The sequence below is a fragment of the Microcebus murinus genome, chromosome 20 (genome assembly GCF_040939455.1).
Source record: "Microcebus murinus isolate Inina chromosome 20, M.murinus_Inina_mat1.0, whole genome shotgun sequence".
NCBI classification, from domain to species: Eukaryota; Metazoa; Chordata; class Mammalia; order Primates; family Cheirogaleidae; genus Microcebus; species Microcebus murinus.
Genome location: NC_134123.1, coordinates 15,063,306 through 15,083,695, shown reverse-complemented (window position 1 = coordinate 15,083,695; position 20,390 = coordinate 15,063,306).

The following is a 20,390-nucleotide window of genomic DNA, read 5'->3' as shown; positions in this document are numbered from 1 at the left end:
AGGTCCTTTGATATTATGAATGGTAATCTTCCATATTCCCTTTCACAATTAAATCACATAATCCATTCTAATTAAAGTAAACAATCTTTTGGATATCATCTTTTGCAATGAAAGCAAGCACTGTAACTTCATAATCCTGGAGAGCCGAGGAGCAACATATTTTTTTCCACTGTAATAGTACAACACAGTACAGTAAAATTACAGTTGGAAATGGACATTGAAGCTTCCCAATTTTTTTTATATTTGTTTCTTATCTAATATTGAGTATGTCAGTACATTCCTAATGAGTGCCATCATTATAGACAGATTTCTCTGAAAAGTGCTTCTGAAGCTGTGCACTGTATGCTAATAAAGACCACAATAAATAGTCTGATGTCTACTCTGTAGGTTATATTTTTAAAAAAGCTTGTGTCCTAATGCAAACATGTATAATGTATTTAATTTCCTTTTTTTTTTTTAGAAAGTCATCCCTCTCAGAAGAATGGATTCCTTCTCTTCATAGCCATACTGTAATTTCATCCCTTTGTGTAGAATTTTCCAAGTCATTGTGTTTGTCTTATCAAATCCTCAATGAAGTGTTCACAATAAAGCATGAACCAGTGGTTGAAAGTTGAAATTGATGTGGTTCCAAGATGCATATGCTCTTGTCAGATATATGGAGATCAATTCTAAATGCATATTTTTGGCTTTGATTTCCATAAATGTTCCATATACTTTGACAACCATCTTCCATAGTTTTAACTGCAAGGGATGTTGATGAATAAAATGATAGCTCCCACATGAACAAAAGAACGCTGATGACATATAATATACAACCTGATGAACATTTACAATCTTATCAGAGGACTAGTAGAAAAGCTGAGGCTTCCAGAAATAAAAAGCTCATGCACAAGTGGCGGGTACAAAAATCTTATGCAGTAACAAAGGAAAAAAAAAATTCCTTTTCTGATAAGTAATACCTTTGACAATAACAAAATCACATTTTTGAAACTGTTCATAACTCTGACTTATTTTGAATGAAGCTGATCAACTCAGTAAGATGTTGAAATCTAGGCAACATCTAATTATACACTTTCCCACTTATTTCCTCAGTGATCTCAAATAAGTCATTTGGCACCCAATTTCACAATTTCATCTGTAAAATGAGGGAAATTTTTAAAACTTGACAATTATTGTGTTGACAAAATGATGCAATGCATCAAAACTGTTCCCTGGCCCTTATAACATAAGTGAATCTGTAACACTTTTTTTTCCAGAAATTATATTAAACCTGGCTCTCTGCCAAATTGATCGGAATACAGTCTTTAGAACCTAAAGACCACATGAGAGCCCTAAACTTATAGAATTCAAACATCAGACAGAATCTTATCTAAAGCTATGTGGTTGAAGAAACAAAGGATTCTGGTGCCATCTGCAAGTTTCCAATAATGTCGTCACTCTTCCCTGCCACACAATGTGGTTTTGTATATGGTCTTCCACTAGTCAACCACCATGGCTTACCTAGGTTACAGTTAAATGTCTATAACCCAGACTGGGGAGAAAATGTCTTGGAACATGTGAGAATTTGTTCAGCAGGTAATATCCTTCCATCAGCGCTTTTCAACTTAGAATGACCTTCACAAAATCTTGTCAGTGACACACAGTTGTAGCCTCTTTCAAGACTCCCTATCCCCAGTAAAATGAGCACAATTTTTTTTGTTTGTTTATTTGTCTGTTTGTTTACTTCCTTTTTGTTTTTTATCTCAGAGTATTACAGGAGTATAAATGTTTTGGTTACATAAATTGTTCTTGTATAGTTTGAGTCAAAGTTATAAATGTGCCCATCACTCAAATAGTGTGCATTGTACCTGTTAGGTGTGAATTTACTCATAGTTTCCACCCCCTTCCCATCTGCTTGATTTCCAATGAATGTTATTTCCATGTGTGCACATAGGTATTGATCGATTAGTTTCAAATATAATTGTAAGTACACATGGTGTTTCTTTTTTCATTCTTGTGATACTTCGTTTAGAAGAATGGTCTCCAGTTACATCCAGATTAATACAAGAGGTATTAGGTAACCTTTTTTTATGGCTGATATATATATATATATACCACATTTCTTTAATTAATCCACTCATGTATTGATGCACACTTGGGTTGTTTCCACATCTTTGCAATTGTGCTGCTATAAACATTCTGTTGCAGGCGTCTTTTTTTTTATAAAACGTCCTTTTTTTTTTTTTTTCCTTTGCATAAACACCCAGTAATGAGATTGCTGGATCAAATAGTAGGTTTACTTTTAGTTCTTTGAGGTATTTCCATACTACTTTCCATAGAGGTTGTATTAGTTTGCAGTCCCACCAACAGCGTGCAAGTGTTCCTATCTCTCTGTATCCATGACAGCATCTGTTGTTTTGGGATTTTTTGATAAAAGCCATTCTCACTAGAGTTAGGTGATATCTCATTGTTGTTTTGATTTGCATTTCCTTAACGATTACATATGTTGAGCATTTTTTCATATGTTTATTGGTCATTAGTCTATCTTCTTTTGAAAAGTTTCTGTTCATGTCTTTTGCCCACTTTTTAAATGGTTGTTTGATTTCTTTATTGTTGATATGCTTGATTTCTCTGTGGATTATGGTTATCAGCCCTTTATCAGATGTGTAGCATGCAAATATTTTCTCCCATTCTGTAGGTTGTTTACTCACTCCATTAATTGTTTTCTTGGCTGTGCAGATATTTTTAAATTTGATCAGGTCATATTTATTGATTTTTGTTGTTTTTGTGACTGCTTTGGGGGTCTTCATAAATCCTTTGCCTATGCCGATGTCTGTAAAAGTTTTTCCAACATTTTCTTCTAGAATTATTTTAGATTCATGCCTTAATTTTAAGTCTGTTATCCATTGTGAATAAATTTTTGTGAGTGGTGAGAGATGTGAATCTTCTTTCATTCTTCCACATGTGGCTATCCAGGACTCCCAGCACCATTTATTGAATGGGGTTTCTTTTCCTCAGTGTATGTTTTTATTTGCTTTGTCAAAGATCAAATGGCAATATGAGGATGGTATTATATTTATCTTTGTATCTCTGTTCTGATCCATTGGTCTGTGTCTCTGTTCTTGTGCCAATACAAAGCTGTTTGGTCACTATAGCCTCGTATAGCTTGTATAGCTTAAAGCGTTCTATAGCCTTATATAGCTTGAAGTCTGGTAAAGTGATGCTTTCAGATTTGTTATTTTTGCTTATGGTTGCCTTGGCTATTTGGGCTCTTTTCTGTTTCCATAAAAAGTGTAGAATTGTTTTTTCTAGATGTGCAAAAAATGAGATTATTATTTTAATGGAGATTGAATTGAATCTTTAAATCACTGTGGGCAATATAGACATTTTAACAATGTAGATTCTGCTGATACATGAGCATGATATGTTTTTCCATTTGTTTATGTCCTCTGCAATTTCTTTCCTCATGTTTCATAGTTCTCTTCATACAGGTCTTTTGCCTTCTTGGTTAAATATATTCCTAGGTATTTTATTTTCTTTGTTGCTATTGTGAAAGATATTGAGTCTTTGATTTGATTCTCAGCTTGACTGTTATTGGCATAAAGGCATACTACTGATTTGTGTACATTGATATTACAACCTGAGACATTGCTGATTTTTTTTTTATCAATTCCAGTTGTCTCTTGGCAGAATCTTTGGGGTTTCTAGATATAACATCTTTTCATCAAAGAGCAATAGTTTGAGCTCTTCTTGCCTCATTTGGAGACACTCGGTTTCCTTCTCTTGTCTGATTGTACTGGGTAGGGCTTCCAGTACTATTTTAAATAGAAATGGTGACACTGGGCAACCTTCTCTGTTTCCAGTTCTAAGCATGAATGCTCCCAATTTTTCCTGTTCCATATGATGTTAGCTGTGTGTTTGTCATACCTGGATTTTATAGTTTTTAGGTATGTTCCATCCATGCCTATTTTGTTAAGCATTCTTATCATAAAAGGTGATAATCTTTTTCAAATATTTTTTCATGTCTATTGAGAGGATCACATGGTCTTTGTTTTTGCTTCTATTTATGTGGTGAATCACATTTATAGATTTGTGCATGTTGAACCATCCTTGCAGTTTTGGGATGAAGCTCACCTGGTCATGGTGGATTTGTTTTTTTGATGTGCAGCTGAATTCGGTTTGCTAGGTTTTTATTGAGAATTTTGATATCTACATTCATAAGGGATATGGTCTGGAGTTTTGTTTTTGTTGTGGTTGTTGTGTCCTTTCCAGGCTTTGTTATCAAGGTGATTTTAGCTTCATAGAATGAGTCAAGGAGGATTACTTCCTTCTCGGTGTTATGAAATAATTTCTGCAGTATAGGTACCTGTTCTTTGTAGGTCTTTGTTCTTATTTGTAGGTAAAATTTGGCTGTGAAACCATCTGGTCAGTGACTTTTTTTGATGGAAGATATTTTATTGCTGCTTCAATTTTATTACTTGATATTGTTCTGTTCAGGTGTTCTATTTCTTCCTGATTGAGCATATGGAGGTTGTATGTTTCCAGGAATTTCGCCATTTCCTCCACATTTTCAAGTTTCTGTGCATAGAGATTTTATAAAAATATTATAAATATCCAGAGATGATATTTTGTATTTTCATGGTATCAATTGTAATCTCTCCTTTTTCATTTCTGATTTTGCTTATTAGGGTCCTTTCTTTTCTGTCTCTTGTCAATCTAGTGAGAAGCCTTTTCATTTTGCTTATCTTTTCAAAGAAACAACTTTTTGTTTTATTAATCTTCTGTATAAATCTTTTGGGATTGATTTCATTTAGTTCTGCTCTGATGTTGCTTATTGCTTTTCTTCTGCTGGGTTTGGGATTGGTTTGCTCTTCCTTTTCCAATTTCTTGAGATGATTCATTAGATTGTTGAGTTGTGATCTGTCTTTTGGACACAAGCATTTAAGGGTGTGTATTTTCCTCTTAGGACTGCTTTTACAGAATCCCGCAGATTTTGGTAACTTGTGTCCCCTTTGTCATTTAGATTCAAGAATCTTTTTATTTCCATCTTAATTTTCTACTTGGCCCAATAATTATTTCACAGTATGTTGTTTAATTTCCATGATTTTGTGTCCAGTTGAGTATTTCTGCTGGAATTGATTTCTAATTTTATTCCACTGTGGTCTGAGAAGAAGCATGGTATAATTTATATTTTTTAAAATATGTTAAGACATGTTTGTGGCCTAGGATGTGATCAATCTTAGAGAATGTTCCATGAACTGATGAGAAGAAAGTATATTCAGTAGTTTTAGGGTACAATGTTCTGTAAATGTTTAGACCCATATGTTCTAGAGTTCTGTTTAAGTCCATTGTTTCTTTGTTTATTTTCTGTTTGGAGGATCTGTCCTCATCTGTCAGAGGGGTGCTGAAGTCCCTGGCAATTACAATGCTTCTGTTTATCATTTTGTTTAGATCAAGTAGGATTTGCTTTATGAATCTGGGTGCACCTCTGTTAGATGTACAAACATTTAGGATTGGTAAGTCTTTTGTTGAATTATTCCCTTCACCATTGTATGACTGTCTTTGTCTTTCTTTACTTTTATTGATTTGAAGCCTGTATTATCTGATATGAGAATGGCTACCTTCTTTCTTTAGGTTTCCATTTGAATGGAATATTGTTTGCCAACCCTTTACCTTGAGTCCTTGTGGGTTAGATGCATTTCATGAAGACAACCGATTCTTGGCTTGTATTTGTTTTATCCATTTGGCCAGCTTATGTCTCTTCAGTGGGGAATTCAATCCATTCATATTTATTGAAAGAATGAATAAGTGGGTGTATTTCTGTTTATTCTGCTGTGTGGAAATGTATTGCTTTTTTTTTTTTTTTTTTTTTTTTTGCATTTTTTATCTCTTGAGGCATTGTGGTATCTGGGCTCTAAACTTTAACCTTTGAATGATTTTACTCTGGTGGGTGTTTATTGGGCTGATTAGTGTATAATAAAGATCTGAGTACTTCCTGCATGGCAGATCTGGTCTTGACAAAGCACATGTTTGTCTGAGAAAATTTTTATTTCTTCCTCATATAAGAAACTTAGTTTTGCAGGATACAAAATTCTAGGCTGGCCATTATTCTGTTTAAGAAGACTGAGAATGGGTCCCCAGTTCCTTATGGCTTGTAAGGTCTCAATTGAGAAGTCTGCAGTTAGTCTGACAGGCTTTTCTTTTTATGTTACCTGATGCTTTCACCTTACATTTCATAGCAGTTCCTTTTTTATGTTTACTTTGGGCAGTCTGATGACTACATGTCATGGTGACTGCCTATTAGCAATGAATCTCCCAGGAGTCCACTGTGCTTCTAGTACCTGCATGTCCAGTTTTATAGCTAGATCTGGGAAATATTCCTCAACTATTCCCTCAAATAGGTTTTGCAGCCCTTGTGTATTTCCTTCTTCACCTTCAAGGATGCCTATGGTTCTTATATTAAGCCTCATTAAAAATCCCATATTTCCTGTAAGTTATGTTTGCTCCTCTTATTCTCTGTTCTTTCTCTTAGACTTGTTCAATTCAAAGGTGTTGTCTTCCAGCTCTGATATTCTTTCTTCCACCTGATCTAGACTAGTCTTAAGGCTTTCCATTGTATTTTCTGTTTCCTTGAATTAATTTTTCAATTCCAGAAGATCTGCTTGATGTTTAAAATTAATTACATTTCTTTAGTGAATTTTTCATTCATTTCCTGTATTGTTTTTACTGTTTTTTTCTGTTGGGTTTCTATTTTTCTCTTGCATTTCATGGCTTCCTTACAATACATGTTCAAAGTTCTTTATCACTCATTTCAATAATCACATTTGTTTTGGTTTCCATTGGTATGTAGTTATGGTTTTCTTTTGGGGGTGTCCTTTCACTTTAAGTTTTCATGTGTCTAGAGACCTTTCACTTATACTTTCTCATCTGGAATAGCTTTTACTTCTTATTTTTGGATTTTATTTGATTAGATAATGGCACATACAATTTAATCTCTGAGACAGTGGTTGGTCCTTGAGGGTGAGAACCAACTATACTGTTTATGATTGAGTCAATAAATGCTGTAAAGGGTATGCAAATTGACCATGTGTCATTAGATGGTGCTTGCTGGAATTAACAAACTGCAATTTTATTTTGGGGTCTTATAACTCACTCTAGCCACTCAGGATAAGCACTGGAATGCTGCAGGAGGTGGGTTAAGAAGTGCAGCTGGGAAGGGCTAGGTTTGGTCAGCTTGCCCTCAAGCTCCACCAAAGCTGGCAAAATATCTGTTTCAGCAGGGGCCAAAGGTCTGCTCCAAGCTTTAAGGCAAAACTGCCAGGGAGGGACTGTAAAGACCTCACCTAATTACAAATCTCCTCTCCTTACCTCTGAGCATTTGAATCTGGGCTGCAGGCCTGTCCCAGGTTCCCCCAAGTCAATCCCTGACCATGCCAATGAAAGGCATGCTGGTCCCGAGTTGCCCATGGGGTGCCCAGGCAGGTTTGATGTCCCTCCACCTCAGGGCATGTCCCATTCTGATGGAGTTGCCAGGCTGGTGGTCAGGGATTTCACAGTCCAATCACCCCTCAGTTCGCTACAGGATCCCCAGAGGAAAAGTCTGAGCCCAATTTTCTGTGGAAGGCTAGACGTGGTGGCTATATTGTAGCTCTTGGCAGCTGCGGGTGGGGGAGGAGAAGGGGAGAAAACGAGTCTGGGAAAGTTTGAGCTCCACTCTCTGTGAAAAGCCTGGTGTGGAAGATCCACCAACAAAGAGAAAGAAGCTCCTGTGAGCCCTGGTTCAATTGTCTTCAGCAGCCACAGGAGGGAAAGAAAAGGGGAGGAAAAGAGTCTCAGTGGAAGAAAGCTATCACTCTGGTCATCTCTATCCTTCTCTCCAGAAGATAGCCCACTAGAATGCCCAGACTCTGAGATCACCTGGATCCCCCAGGACTCACTGGCCCCCTGTGGTTCCTGTAGTTTGGGCTAGAGTTGCAAAATGTTTGTGTGGGAACCAGTGAGATGAAAAGTGAGGGACTGAGCCCCCCTGGGAAGGACAAAGGGGCACAGTGGATGTAGAAGCAATATGGGGCCTGCCATCTTGGCTCAGGTCTGTGGTGATGGGAAGTGACCACAAGGGTGCCAACTGCTGGTACCTCATCTTCGAGAAGCTCCCATTCTGACAGCAGCAGCCTAGGGGCTTGTAGGGGTAGAAGAGCTCTCCGGCAGCTCAGTAGCCCACCGACTGCCAGAGATGTGGGGGAGAGAGAAATAAGCTACTCTGCCTTCCCTTCTTGTTGAACTCCAAGCCTCTGGGGGGTTGATCTCTGCCAATACCATGCTCCTTTGTGTTCTGCACAATTCTGGCAGCAACAAGTGTGGGGACCACGCCCCAGGGCAAGGCAAGGTGAGATGCAGAGGGAAGGGAACTCTGCGAATGCTTGGGACAGGGGATGCAGGTCCAGGTCCCAGCAGCCAGCAGATCTGAGGTGCCTCTGAGCACAGGCCTCTGCTGCCACATTCCAGTTGTAGCTACAAATGGTTTTATTTGCCCTAGATGACTCCATTATAAATATCTATATTTCTAGATCTAGGAGAACCTCTCCAGTGATGAGTTTTTTCTTGTTCTTTCTCTTGTTCTTTATCTGTCTAGAAACACAGATAGTTCTCTCCCTAGCAATAAAGCTTTCAAGCTTCTGGGTTCTGGAATTCAGAAACAAACAAACAAAAAAGCATATTTGGATTGCAACAATCACAACTGTGACATAATTTAAGAAATCAAGCTTACACATCTTCCCAGAAAATTGTTGGATGATCTCTAACATGATCCCATTTTAATTTAAAAGGAGAGACGTATTTGAAATACCAACCCACCACTACTCTCACCTGCCTTTCTTATAGTAACTTATTATAATTTCATGGAAAAAGATTTAGGCGTGATAGTTAATTTCATGTATTGACTTGATGTGGCAATAGTACCTTGATATTTGATCAAATGTTATGCTGGAGTTCTCCATAAGGATAGTTTTTGAATAGAATTAACTTTTAAGTTGGTGGACTTTGAGTAAAGCAGACAGCCCTCCAATAATGTGTGTGGGTCTTAGCCAATCAATTGAAAGCCTTAGTAGAACACCAGACTATTCTGAGCAAGGAAGAATTTTCCCAGTAGTCTACCTCTGGACTCAAACCACAACCCTCCTATGTCTCCAGCTTGCAATCCTGCCTCATCAGATTTTGAACTTGCCAAACCTCCACAATCCTGTGAGCCAATTCCTCAAAATCTCTCTCTTTCTCCCTCTCTTTCTCTTTCTCTGTCTCACATGCACACACACACGTATGCATGCATCCTGTTGTCTCTGTTTCTTTGGCGAGTACACAGTAATACAGAAGGCTTCCTGGTTCTTTATCTCCTGGAGCAGAAATCAAATTGAGTCTTTACTTGAACACACTGCTACAGACTAACATATATGTTATACCCAAAACACCTGGCCTAATTTTTTGTCTCAATAAACATTCCCACTTACAGAATGCAACTCAAACTGCTGAATTAACATTTAAGCTTGTCACAACTTCCTATTGTCTTTGCAAACTTATTTCCTATTGACTCTTATATTATAGGCATTTTCTACCCTGTCTTCTCATCCCTAAATATCCTCGTAGGAGACTTAGGATTTCTTTTGAAACTCTACAGGTGTAAAGAATAGGCCGATGGCTAAGGATTAGCCTTAAACCAGAGAAGCTCTACTTTCATATGTCTTAATTTTTACCTATAATGTAAAGTTGCATGTGAAGAAATAATGCCTCCTTTCACCTGAATGCTACTGAGAACCTATCCAAACTGAAGTGAAGTTCATAAAATAAACCAATCTTTGTGACCTTCTTCATTATCTTGCATAGCCAATTTTCTCTTCTCTAATGTCCTAATTTAACCCGATCTTTGGGTCTAAAGTAAAATATTTGCTGGGTAAATGATGTCTCCCTGCCACTCAGGATTAAAGCGAATTTGAATATTCTAATTTTAAAGGTTTTATATTAACAAAAGAGGATTTTTCCTGACTAGACTGACTACAGAAACCTAGGAAAATAGTTTTCATATACAAGAAACAGTGAGTTATAGTTACTGATTGTATTTTATTGTAAATATCCTTTTTTTTTTTTTTTTTTTGAGATAGAGTCTCACTCTGTTGCCCAGGTTAGAATGCCGTGGTGTCAGCCTGGCTCACAGCAACCTCAAACTCCTGGGCTCAAACAATCCTTCTGCCTCAGCCTCCCGAGTAGTTGGGACTACAGGCGTGCGCCGCCATGCTTGGCTAATTTTTTCTATATGTTTCTAGTTGGCCATTTCATTTCTCTCTATGTTTAGTAGAGATGGGGTCTCGCTCTTGCTCAGGCTGGTTTCAAACTCCTGACCTTGAGTGATCCTTCCGCCTTGGCCTCCCAGAATGCTAGGATTATAGGCTTGAGCCACCGCACCTGGCCCTGTAAATATCCTTTTCATACTTCAACTTCCTCTAACTCTATGAATGCAGATCATAAAAGTAGCAAAACTTTCCTTCAGGTAATAATTATACCATACAGAAATTGGATGGATAAAACTAAACTATATATTGCTTAGCTATTCAATATTTTCTTCACTTTTTAAATTATCTCTAACACTAGACTAGTATACTATTTTTAACCATCATTTAGCCACACTACAACATTAAATCCTTTATTTTTTCCAAAGCTCTCATTCTATTATGAATGTTCATTTCTTCACTCTCTATTTTCACCTATTTGATAGCTTTTGTTAGTGCTAAAGTAGCTGGAACGGTTCAAGAAGACAAGGAAAGAAATTTGAGTACTTCACAAGGCCATTAAATAGGGATCATCTTCTGCATATTTTTTCTAAAATGATTTCTGTGCATTGTCAAAATAACAAGATATCAGTGTTCATTTTTATTACATATTTTATGTTTTTTTTCAAGGGATGTTCAAAGAGTATAGAAGCTGGTTTCTCAAAGCCAAAGTGTTTAAAGGATCATGTCATATATTTATGATATTAAAATATAAAATAATAGTTGTATTTCACAATAAAGAAAATGCCCATGGATTAAAATGCATCATTAATATACAATATAAGTTGACAATAAAATCCTTTCTGGTAAACTGATACTTTACATAATTTTGAGATGGACAAAAATGAAGACCTTTAACATTAGAGACTGTGAAGAGTTGTTTTATTTCCAGCTTGTTAGACCATGTCAATAAAATCAACATCCACGTTTTGTTGCTTTATTTCCTTGGTAAAAATTAATAAGTGAATAGTTTTCTGTGCCATTGGTTCATTAGTACCATCATCTTCATCATTTAGTTGAAGAAAAAGTTAAGGAAACCACATTTCTTGAAACACAAACATAAAGTTGCAATGTTGAATATTAATTGTGTATCTAATGCCCTATAGGGTAGTCTCCAGTGATATTTGTTTCCACTCTATCTGCACAATAACTCTGCAAGAGACAATTATTATTGATAGAGACAATTTTTATAGGGGTATCATAATGGACATTCATTGAGGTGTTGTAATGGGCTTTCGTTGAGTAACTGCTCTTTCTGTGGAAATGCTGCATTTGATTTATTAAAAACACTAGCTGGTATATAGTAATATACCATTTTACAAATGAGTAAATCAAGGCTCAGAGATGTTAAAAGAACATTATTTATTTATACTGCCATTTAATAAATATTACTGACAAAATTAATGTGGTCTGGTAGTATAAGACATTGTGTCACATAGATGAGCAGAGAGACAAGTTTCCAGATTTTGTGACATTTAGAGTCAAGTGAGGAAAGCTGGTATTGATCAAGTAACCCCAAAATAAATGAATAATGAAAAGTTGATGTAAGTGCTATGAGGATAAAGAATCCCATTCTATGAGAGCATACAATAATGAAGCTTGATTGAACCTAGCCAGCCATGGGAAAGCTTTCTCCAAGAAAATTATCATCAAGATGAAGTGCAAAAAAATGCAAACTCTAGGATGGGAGCCAGGAATATTTGGACTGCTTTAAGCCATGCCAAAAGTTTGCTATATGTCATTAGAGAATTATTTTATGATTTTGAAAACAAAATAAACAGACCAAACCAAATATTAGCAGACCTCTATAATCTACTTCAGTTATATTAGAGACCTAAATATTTTTTGGAGAGATAAACTAAAACCCTAAAAAGTACAAGAATTCAGGTTAAATAAAGGCCAAGATTCTTTTCTCTTCATGACATGACACAACAGACAAGGACCCATCCCCGACCCCAGTGAAGACCACTAGGCAGAGACAAACTCCATGATTTCACCATTGCACACTTTCGTTTCTACTCATTTCTATTTTTTCTTTTGGCCACTGAGAACTTACAACCCATTTCATTCCTGGTATGCAAATATCTAGCATTTCAGTCTCAAATCTGGAACAAAGGAGATGCAAGTTGTCATCTTGATTTAGATCAATATTTTTATAATACAAGCCAAGGTATCTCCTCAAAACACTCTATGCCTTAAGCATCCCTTAGATGAAAATGCAAACTTAATTGTTTCATGCTTTGTAAGCAAAACTACTGCAAAGGTGCAGGGCATTGGAATGGATTACCTGGGACTAGTTGTGAAAAGCCAGCAGAAAATATAATGGGTCAGAAAGAGTAAAAGGAAGGTAGTATTCACCACTGCCATAACCATTAACATGTCCCCTTGGGCTAACCTTTCCTGAGGTTCTGACCCTACTCCACCTGGAAAAAGTTCCTGTGCAAGTGAAAGATACCTCCGATCCTGGTATAGCAATAGAGATATGTCTTTGGGTAAGATCCAGGAGGTAGTGAAATAAGGAATCATAAATTCCATGGGTGCTTATGCCTACTAACAGAGAAAAATACGGGGGCCTGTGAGTGTTGCAACCATTTCCATCTGTTCTCTTTATGTGTAACCGATGTAAGAAATTAGTGATTGCCAGAAGTCACTTGGTTTGCAATTACAGTGTTTAATGATATTAGTATAAACTAGGAAAATGAGCTACTCTATTCTAGAATGGAAAGCACAAATGAAGGTGAAATCAACTTTTGAGATGCTATATCACTTATGACATCCTTTCTCATTACCTAAAGCAAAGGATTGTTCTTACTTTACTTGCAGAGCAGATGGAAAATCCCTAAGACCTGCTGACACAAGACAAAAGGAATTTTCACAAAAGCTCCTGAATGGGAGCTCACAATGGGACACAGGGGTGGGTTTATTTGTCTCAGATGGTTCAAATAGGCAGGTGAAATAGAGATAAAAATTACAAAGCAAGCCCTATTACAAATTAAACTTTGACTTCTAATGCTTGTTCTGTGTCAAAATGAGGTGCCATAATATTCATCCTTGTTTTTAGTCTGAGTGTTGCAGGTCCCACAGCCTGCAGTTCTGACTCTCACTAAGCCTCCTAACCAGCAAGAGAACCTTTACTTTGATGAACTGCCTAAGCCATTTTAGAAAAATAAGAGGCAGAAAAACCAGCTGTGGAATGGGCTCATTAATCTATACTCTGAATAATGCACAAAATGATGGTATGATTAGAAGACACAGAGGCTGAGAAGGGTCTTAATGAACCTAGCACTTATATAAATGGCCAACAACTAAAGCTCTCTTTTAGTCAACAGTGAAAGAAAAACAAAATCCACAAGACAAGCAAATGCTTAAATAAATATTTTGTCTGTGGGAGGCAGTAGATTTTAGCAGAAAATGTATGCATTTTGGAGAAAGATGAATATGAGTTTGAATGCCCAATCTGTTGCTTACTAGCTGTATGACTTAATTAAACCCCTTAACTTCTCAAAGTCTAAAATTCATAATTGTAAAATAAAAATAATTTAAATTATCACATAATATCATAGTGGAAACTATATGTATTAATGAATATGAAGATTCTGACATGCAATAGGTGATTAATATCTCTTTAAATGACTGAAATCTTATACTTTTAGAAGGATTTCTATGTGGAGGGTCACTGAAAATCTAATGAAAACTTTCTTATACAAATGGTAGACAAATACAATTTACCAAACATTTTCAAAGGTTCACAGATGACTTGAAATCCACTAGTAAACCCATGCAAAGTCCATGGATCTTTGGCTTAGACATACAGTAAGAAGGTGAGGGACAGAGATAGTGTTTAGGGTGTTATAAAAATTCTTCAGACAAATCGAGGAAAAATGTTCAGAATATCTCTTATTAAAACATTCAAGAAAGCATATTTCTTTGAGTTCAGTTGTATAGAAACTAATATGTCCTTTCTGAAATGAACTACTGGAATGTAAGATCATAGCAAAAAATCAGATGCACATATTTACAACAAAACATTTTATTCTACTGTTTATAATATTAATGATATCAAAGTTATGGGTTATTGGCTTACTTTGTCAAATTTGACAACATCCCTACTTTTGAATGCACAGAAAGTATATAAAAGCAGTACTTGAGATCACAAGAGAATTTTGGGACCACAAAATTTGTCACTTGAGAAGTTTTCATTTTTGAACCCCTAAATTAATGAATGGTATTTTGTTGATTTCTTAGGGCCTATTCCCCTCTGAAAACTCTATACATTAAAAATATATTGTATTGCAGATTTCCCTTATGTAGTTAATTTAGTAATATAAAAAATATCATTAAAATAATTGTTTTTACACTAAATTAGTAAGAAAAATATTTAGGGATGTTTGCTAGGATTAAAGGCATGAGCCATGGCACTCGATCTTGTCTTGATCTTTAAATTAGCTGTGAGACCAGTCTGTATGAGGGTGCAAAATTATTTGTAGATGGGAGCTGAATATTCCTTCTGAAGGCATGCATGTGCTTTCTGGCAGGCATGGTCAGAGATAGTCAGGTGTCAAAAGCAATATAAAAATCCAAATGTATGTGTTCCACCTTTCTCCCTGCTGTAGAATATGATGTCTCCGAATATTTCAAATGGGAACTCTAATTACTGTGTCCACACTTCCTTTTGTTTTTGTTTTATTTCTGCTCCTTCAACTTTTCTACATTCTTTACCCATACATATTTAATTCTGTAAATGATGTAATATTGAATGCCGCTTACACATTAGGTCTTTTGCTAAGAACCATATATTCAGATATAATTAAGAGGAAATTGCTGCTCACGAGGGATTTCCAGACTTGTATTAGAAGACCTGCAAACAGATTACCAGAGACTAGGATGGTTATTGCTTTGGTGGAAGTGGGGAAATTGCAATGTGAACTCAAGAAAGGAGCTAGATAACTCAGCTAGGGAGGGAATAGGGTGTTAGAAGTCTTCTCAATGGAAGCAAATTGTTAAATCCAGGTTTTCTCTGGAGATTTCCCTGGAAGAACTAACAAGTAGCCCATTCTCTGGAGAATTGTATTTTCTCAACTGAGTCTCGCTACCATGATTCTATACACAACTGTAATAGCAATGGCACAATAAATGCAGTAAGTGCCAAGTTGATAATAGCCTCTCCAATGACTAAGGGATAACAAATGATATAGAACTCAACCTTTGGGGGTATAGAGAGAGTTAGGGAAAGCATCCTGGAAGAGATCACATCTGAGTTAAATATTGAAGAACAGGAGTTGGCCAGATAAGAAGAAAGGGAAATTCATTCTAGAAAGACACTTGAGAGAGCTGGGCATGTTCATATCTCTTTCCTTCCAGAAAGTATGTCCAAAGTTCTGTTTCTCTTAGGGAAATATTAATTCTGATTCATTAGGTTTGCCAGAGGTCAAGAATGACTGACAAATGTCTCAAGGAAAATAGTTAGCAATTAGTTTTAAAAAATGAAGAGACATAACAGGAAACATTCAATGGGATGAGGATGATACCTTCCTTTGACAAAAGGGGAATTAAGACATGTTTCCCATGTCAACCCACGATGACAACATGAGTCTTCTATAACTCACAGTTTTCAAAAGGAATGAATGAGGTAAACCTTTTGTCCCCATGCCTAGGAACTAATTAACATTTAATAAAAATTGTTCCCTCTCTCCAGCCCTTCTCTCTCAAGAATGCTTTTTTTCAGTGAATATGGTTTGAAGATCTCATTTATATGTCTGTAAACATTCTGAAAAAAAACCTACAGTCGGCCGGGCGCGGTGGCTCACGCCTGTAATCCTAGCTCTCTGGGAGGCCGAGGCGGGCGGATCCTTTGAGTTCAGGAGTTCGAAACCAACCTGAGCAAGAGCGAGACCCCGTCTCTACTATAAATAGAAACAAATTAATTGGCCAACTAATATATATACAAAAAAATTAGCCGGGCGTGGTGGTGCATGCCTGTAGTCCCAGCTACTTGGGAGGCTGAGGCAGAAGGATCGCTTGAGCCCAGGAGTTTGAGGTTGCTGTGAGCTAGGCTGACGCCACGGCACTCACTCTAGCCTGGGCAACAAAGTGAGACTCTGTCTCAAAAAAAAAAAAAAAAAAAACCTACAGTCTTTGTCAGAAGAAAGACATTGAGTAGGAAAGAAAAACGCTGCCTGGTGTTATATGTTAGTTTCATTCTACTCATACCCCTAAAATCTGACTCATAACAGGTAAGCAAACACATGGATTTCTTCACTCTTGCCTAACTTGCATGCACATAATGAATAAATAATGTAAAAGAGTGACTTCTGGGCTGGCTTGCTTTTTCCTTAACTCATTTCCCAGTGCCTTCCAGAATTCTAAAAAGACTCTCATTATTTTATGAAAACAAAATCATATTTAATTGAGTTTTCAAGATCGGTAAAAGCTTATCTGCTCTAAAAGTGAGACACTACTGGACACTAGTCTTATGCATTAATTTAATCCTTATTTTAGGACACACATAAAATGAAAGATCTATGATCTGGGAATCAGGAGACCTGGATTTTAACTTTGGCTCTTAGCTGGTATGGTTCCTTCTTGAGTAGAAAGCCTAGGGAACAAGAATTTAGTGCCAGTGCCAGTTAGAACCACCATTTCCAAACTCCCTGTGTGATCCTAAGTAGTTTGCCCGAATAACACAGATTTCAGGATGTAAGTGTCCAAAAAATAAGTAAGTGTGCTAAATAATCTCAAAGTGCCATTCCAGCTATGCTATGGTATGATCACTAAAACTTAATGTTTTAAAATATTTGAAAATGGATCGTACCTTAATCTTGAAAATTGATTTTAAAATCATACACAAATGTAGATAGTTGGGAGGAATTAGGAGGGGAGCCCACTCCTCTATTTTAAATTGGCACTGAAATCCTAAGTAGGAAGCAGATTTTCCACTAGAAAGAGTTAACTTGGAAGAGTTTGTGGTATGTGTGCTTCTTTTAAAAACAGATCTTTTTTATTCTCAGTGAAAAAAAAATGTATGTCCAGTCAATGGCTGTCAGCTACTGTCAGGCGATTTGTTTATGGCTCAGTGTCCCTTTTACTTTTGCAGCATTATGCGTTTTAATTAGGAGTGCTCACAAACCTAGTGCCCTCTGTTCCTGCCACATAGAAACGAATGTTAGCATGCTGCAGAAGAAGGTTGTACTAGGTGAAAAGAACCAAACATCTCAGAAAAAGGACTGATACTTATGAAATGAGTTGGAAAACAAAACAAAACAAAAAAAACCCCACCAAAACCCAGGGGATTACAATGAAAGATCCAATTTGCATTGATCCAATATAGATATCCCAATGTCAGTGGCTCAATTTCCCTATGCAATATCAACAAAAGTGACCATTGCTACCATTGAAGAGTCTTCCTGTGTGCAGCTTATAATGTATACCTGTTATCACACAGATGTGGAAATTTAGATTTAGAGAGGTAAAAATATCTCACCTAAAAAGTTGGGATTAAAACACAAGTTTCACTGTAACTTTACTTGATGACATTTACTCTTCAACAAATTGTACAGTGCATGTGCTTTTCTGGTGGCCACACCAACTACTGGAGGAGGAAGATCTCTTTAAATACAACAAGAAAAAGAAGTGAATTAAGGGAGAAAGGGAAAATGAAAGAGTGATGCAAAAAAAGATATAGAACACAGAGTAAAAACAGTTCTGCCAAAACAGGTTAAAAAATGAGACAAGGAAAATAAGAAAGAAAAGGAAGGAAGGAAGGGAGGGAGGGAGGGAGGAAAGAAGGAAGGAAGGAAGGAAGGAAGGAAGGAAGGAAGGAAGGAAGGAAGGAAGGAAGGAAGGAAGGAAGGAAAGAAGGAAGAAGAGCGAATTAGAACAGAAGGCAAAGAAAACGATTTGCAGAGGTACTGTGAGCCAAAAGGAGAGTATCAGAGATGGGATTTTTGTGTGACAAAGCAGAAGGGGAAAGAAGCAGCAAGGGGATTTGCTTGTATGCATGTTAAAATCTAACTGTTTCCCTTAAGGAGTGCGTATTAGTGTCTCTTTTGATCAGCAAGTCAATGTTTCAACTGTGTTATCACTGCCTTCCTTGTGGCTTTTAATAATCATTCTTGAAATAGAAGTGTTTTGCAGACATATTGGGAGATGTTCTTCTCACTTGACTGATTATTTAATCCACCCTGAGGCTGTCTGTCTGTCTGCAGGACAAGGTGTTCATGCAGATTGAAAGCCAGAGAAAGCCAAGAATGGGGCTGACATCGAAGAGCAAATTAACTTACATAATGGCCCTGCCAATCCATCCTCTCTTCACGTTCCCTTTTCTTGGTTTATACTAAACTTGATCAGTCTTTCTTTCGGTTTACTTTTGTTCCCACCCATCAGTTACTTATCACTGTTGCCTCAGCTTCTCTGAAGCCCTACTAAGTGCTAGGCATGAATCAGATGCATAAGGAATATAAACAGCATTTCAACCTCAGCAAAAAGGAGTCAAGTAATGTCAGGTGAAAAAGTAGCTGTGACCACAACAGCTAGGGAGTCAGGGTAGGGAGCAAATGAGAAGAATCTCCTAGGTGTTGCAGATCTGTGCTAGATTAGGTCAGAAGAGGTAATTTATTCCCCTGGAGGTGAGGAAATCAAGGCAGTTGCATGAAGGACGTGAACTGGCAGGATGTCTAATGATGAGATTGGTACAATCAGCCCTTTCAAGCCAAGGGAAACACATGAGCTGACTTGGCAAAGGAACTTAATATAATCGTCCAATTCTGAATGATTTTTAGTGGCTGTCTTAAGTACTGCCCTGAGATAAATCTTAAAAATGTGTCCATGCTCAGTCATGATCAATTAGAAGTGTCTGCCATGGTTACAGCACTGCAGGGGTATCTGTGTTAACTGCCACATTCAAAGAATTCAAAAAAATCGAGAGAGCCAAAGCACCAAGTTTGGAGTGGATGGAGAGAATGTTTTATGCAGGGGGTATAAGAGATTGGTTAGTGAAGGGAATGTGGGGGCAGATTAAAAAGGCTGCGCATGTCAGGCTGAGGAAATTACACACTACGAGGAAATTATTCACTCATATTTGTTACTCACTACATTATGTCTGAAAATCTAGTGGGCCAACTTTGTTTGACTTAAGCTCATAGGTATCCCTGCCATACAATTTAGATACTGTCAGATACTTATCATTTTCCAAGTGTTAACAATCCTTCAAGACATTCAATTTTCCCTAATGCATATTGCCTTGTGTGCAGTTTGCACTTAGTTAAAATTATGCGTGTTCCCTGCTTTCACAGACCTGTTAGTGGGCGTGATAAGACAGACATCACATATCTAGAATATACTGCAGTGTGCTTTCAGTGCAGCAGTCATAGTAGAGAGATGGTGGAGGGCCAGAGATTGCAAAGACTTCTCACAAGAGCTGCCTTGTCAGCATGCTGAATCTTGAAGGTCAGACAAGTTGTTCATATGCATAAACTGCAAGGGAAAGTAAACAAGAATCTCTGGCTAAAGAGATGAGCAATTATAATGGAGAAAGGAAAGAGCAGTGGGTACCACTGTGTGCCTGTGTGACAATTCCTGTGGTCACATGATACAGAGAAACTTGTACACTTGGAATTGCATACGGAATCTACTGATGCCTCTGACTCCAGTCACCATGGTTCATTTGGTAAACAGGTGCGAGCTATTTGCTGAGCACTGAAGAAGGCTCTGTTAAAACATACTAAAGATAATAATAATTCATAAAATTCAGGGTGCCTGTTCTGGAGCTACTAACACTATAATTGGCGGAGAGATAGCAAATCCAAAATGTACAGTCAAATAAAAAGCATGTTTTTATAATGCTTTAGCTTGGTTTGGGCCCTCTAATTCTCTTGCCTGCCTGAACTATTGCAGTATACTATAATAGTTATATTGCAGTATAATGTAACGGTTAAATCTCTGAAGCTGTCCTGTGTGATCATGGACAAGTAAATTATACTTCTGATCTGTAAAGTTTTAAGAACAATAAAAATACCTGCATCATCATAGGGTATTCTTATAGTAAGTATGAGGTACCTATTTATGAGTAGTCAATGAGTTAAAGCACTGAGAACAGTG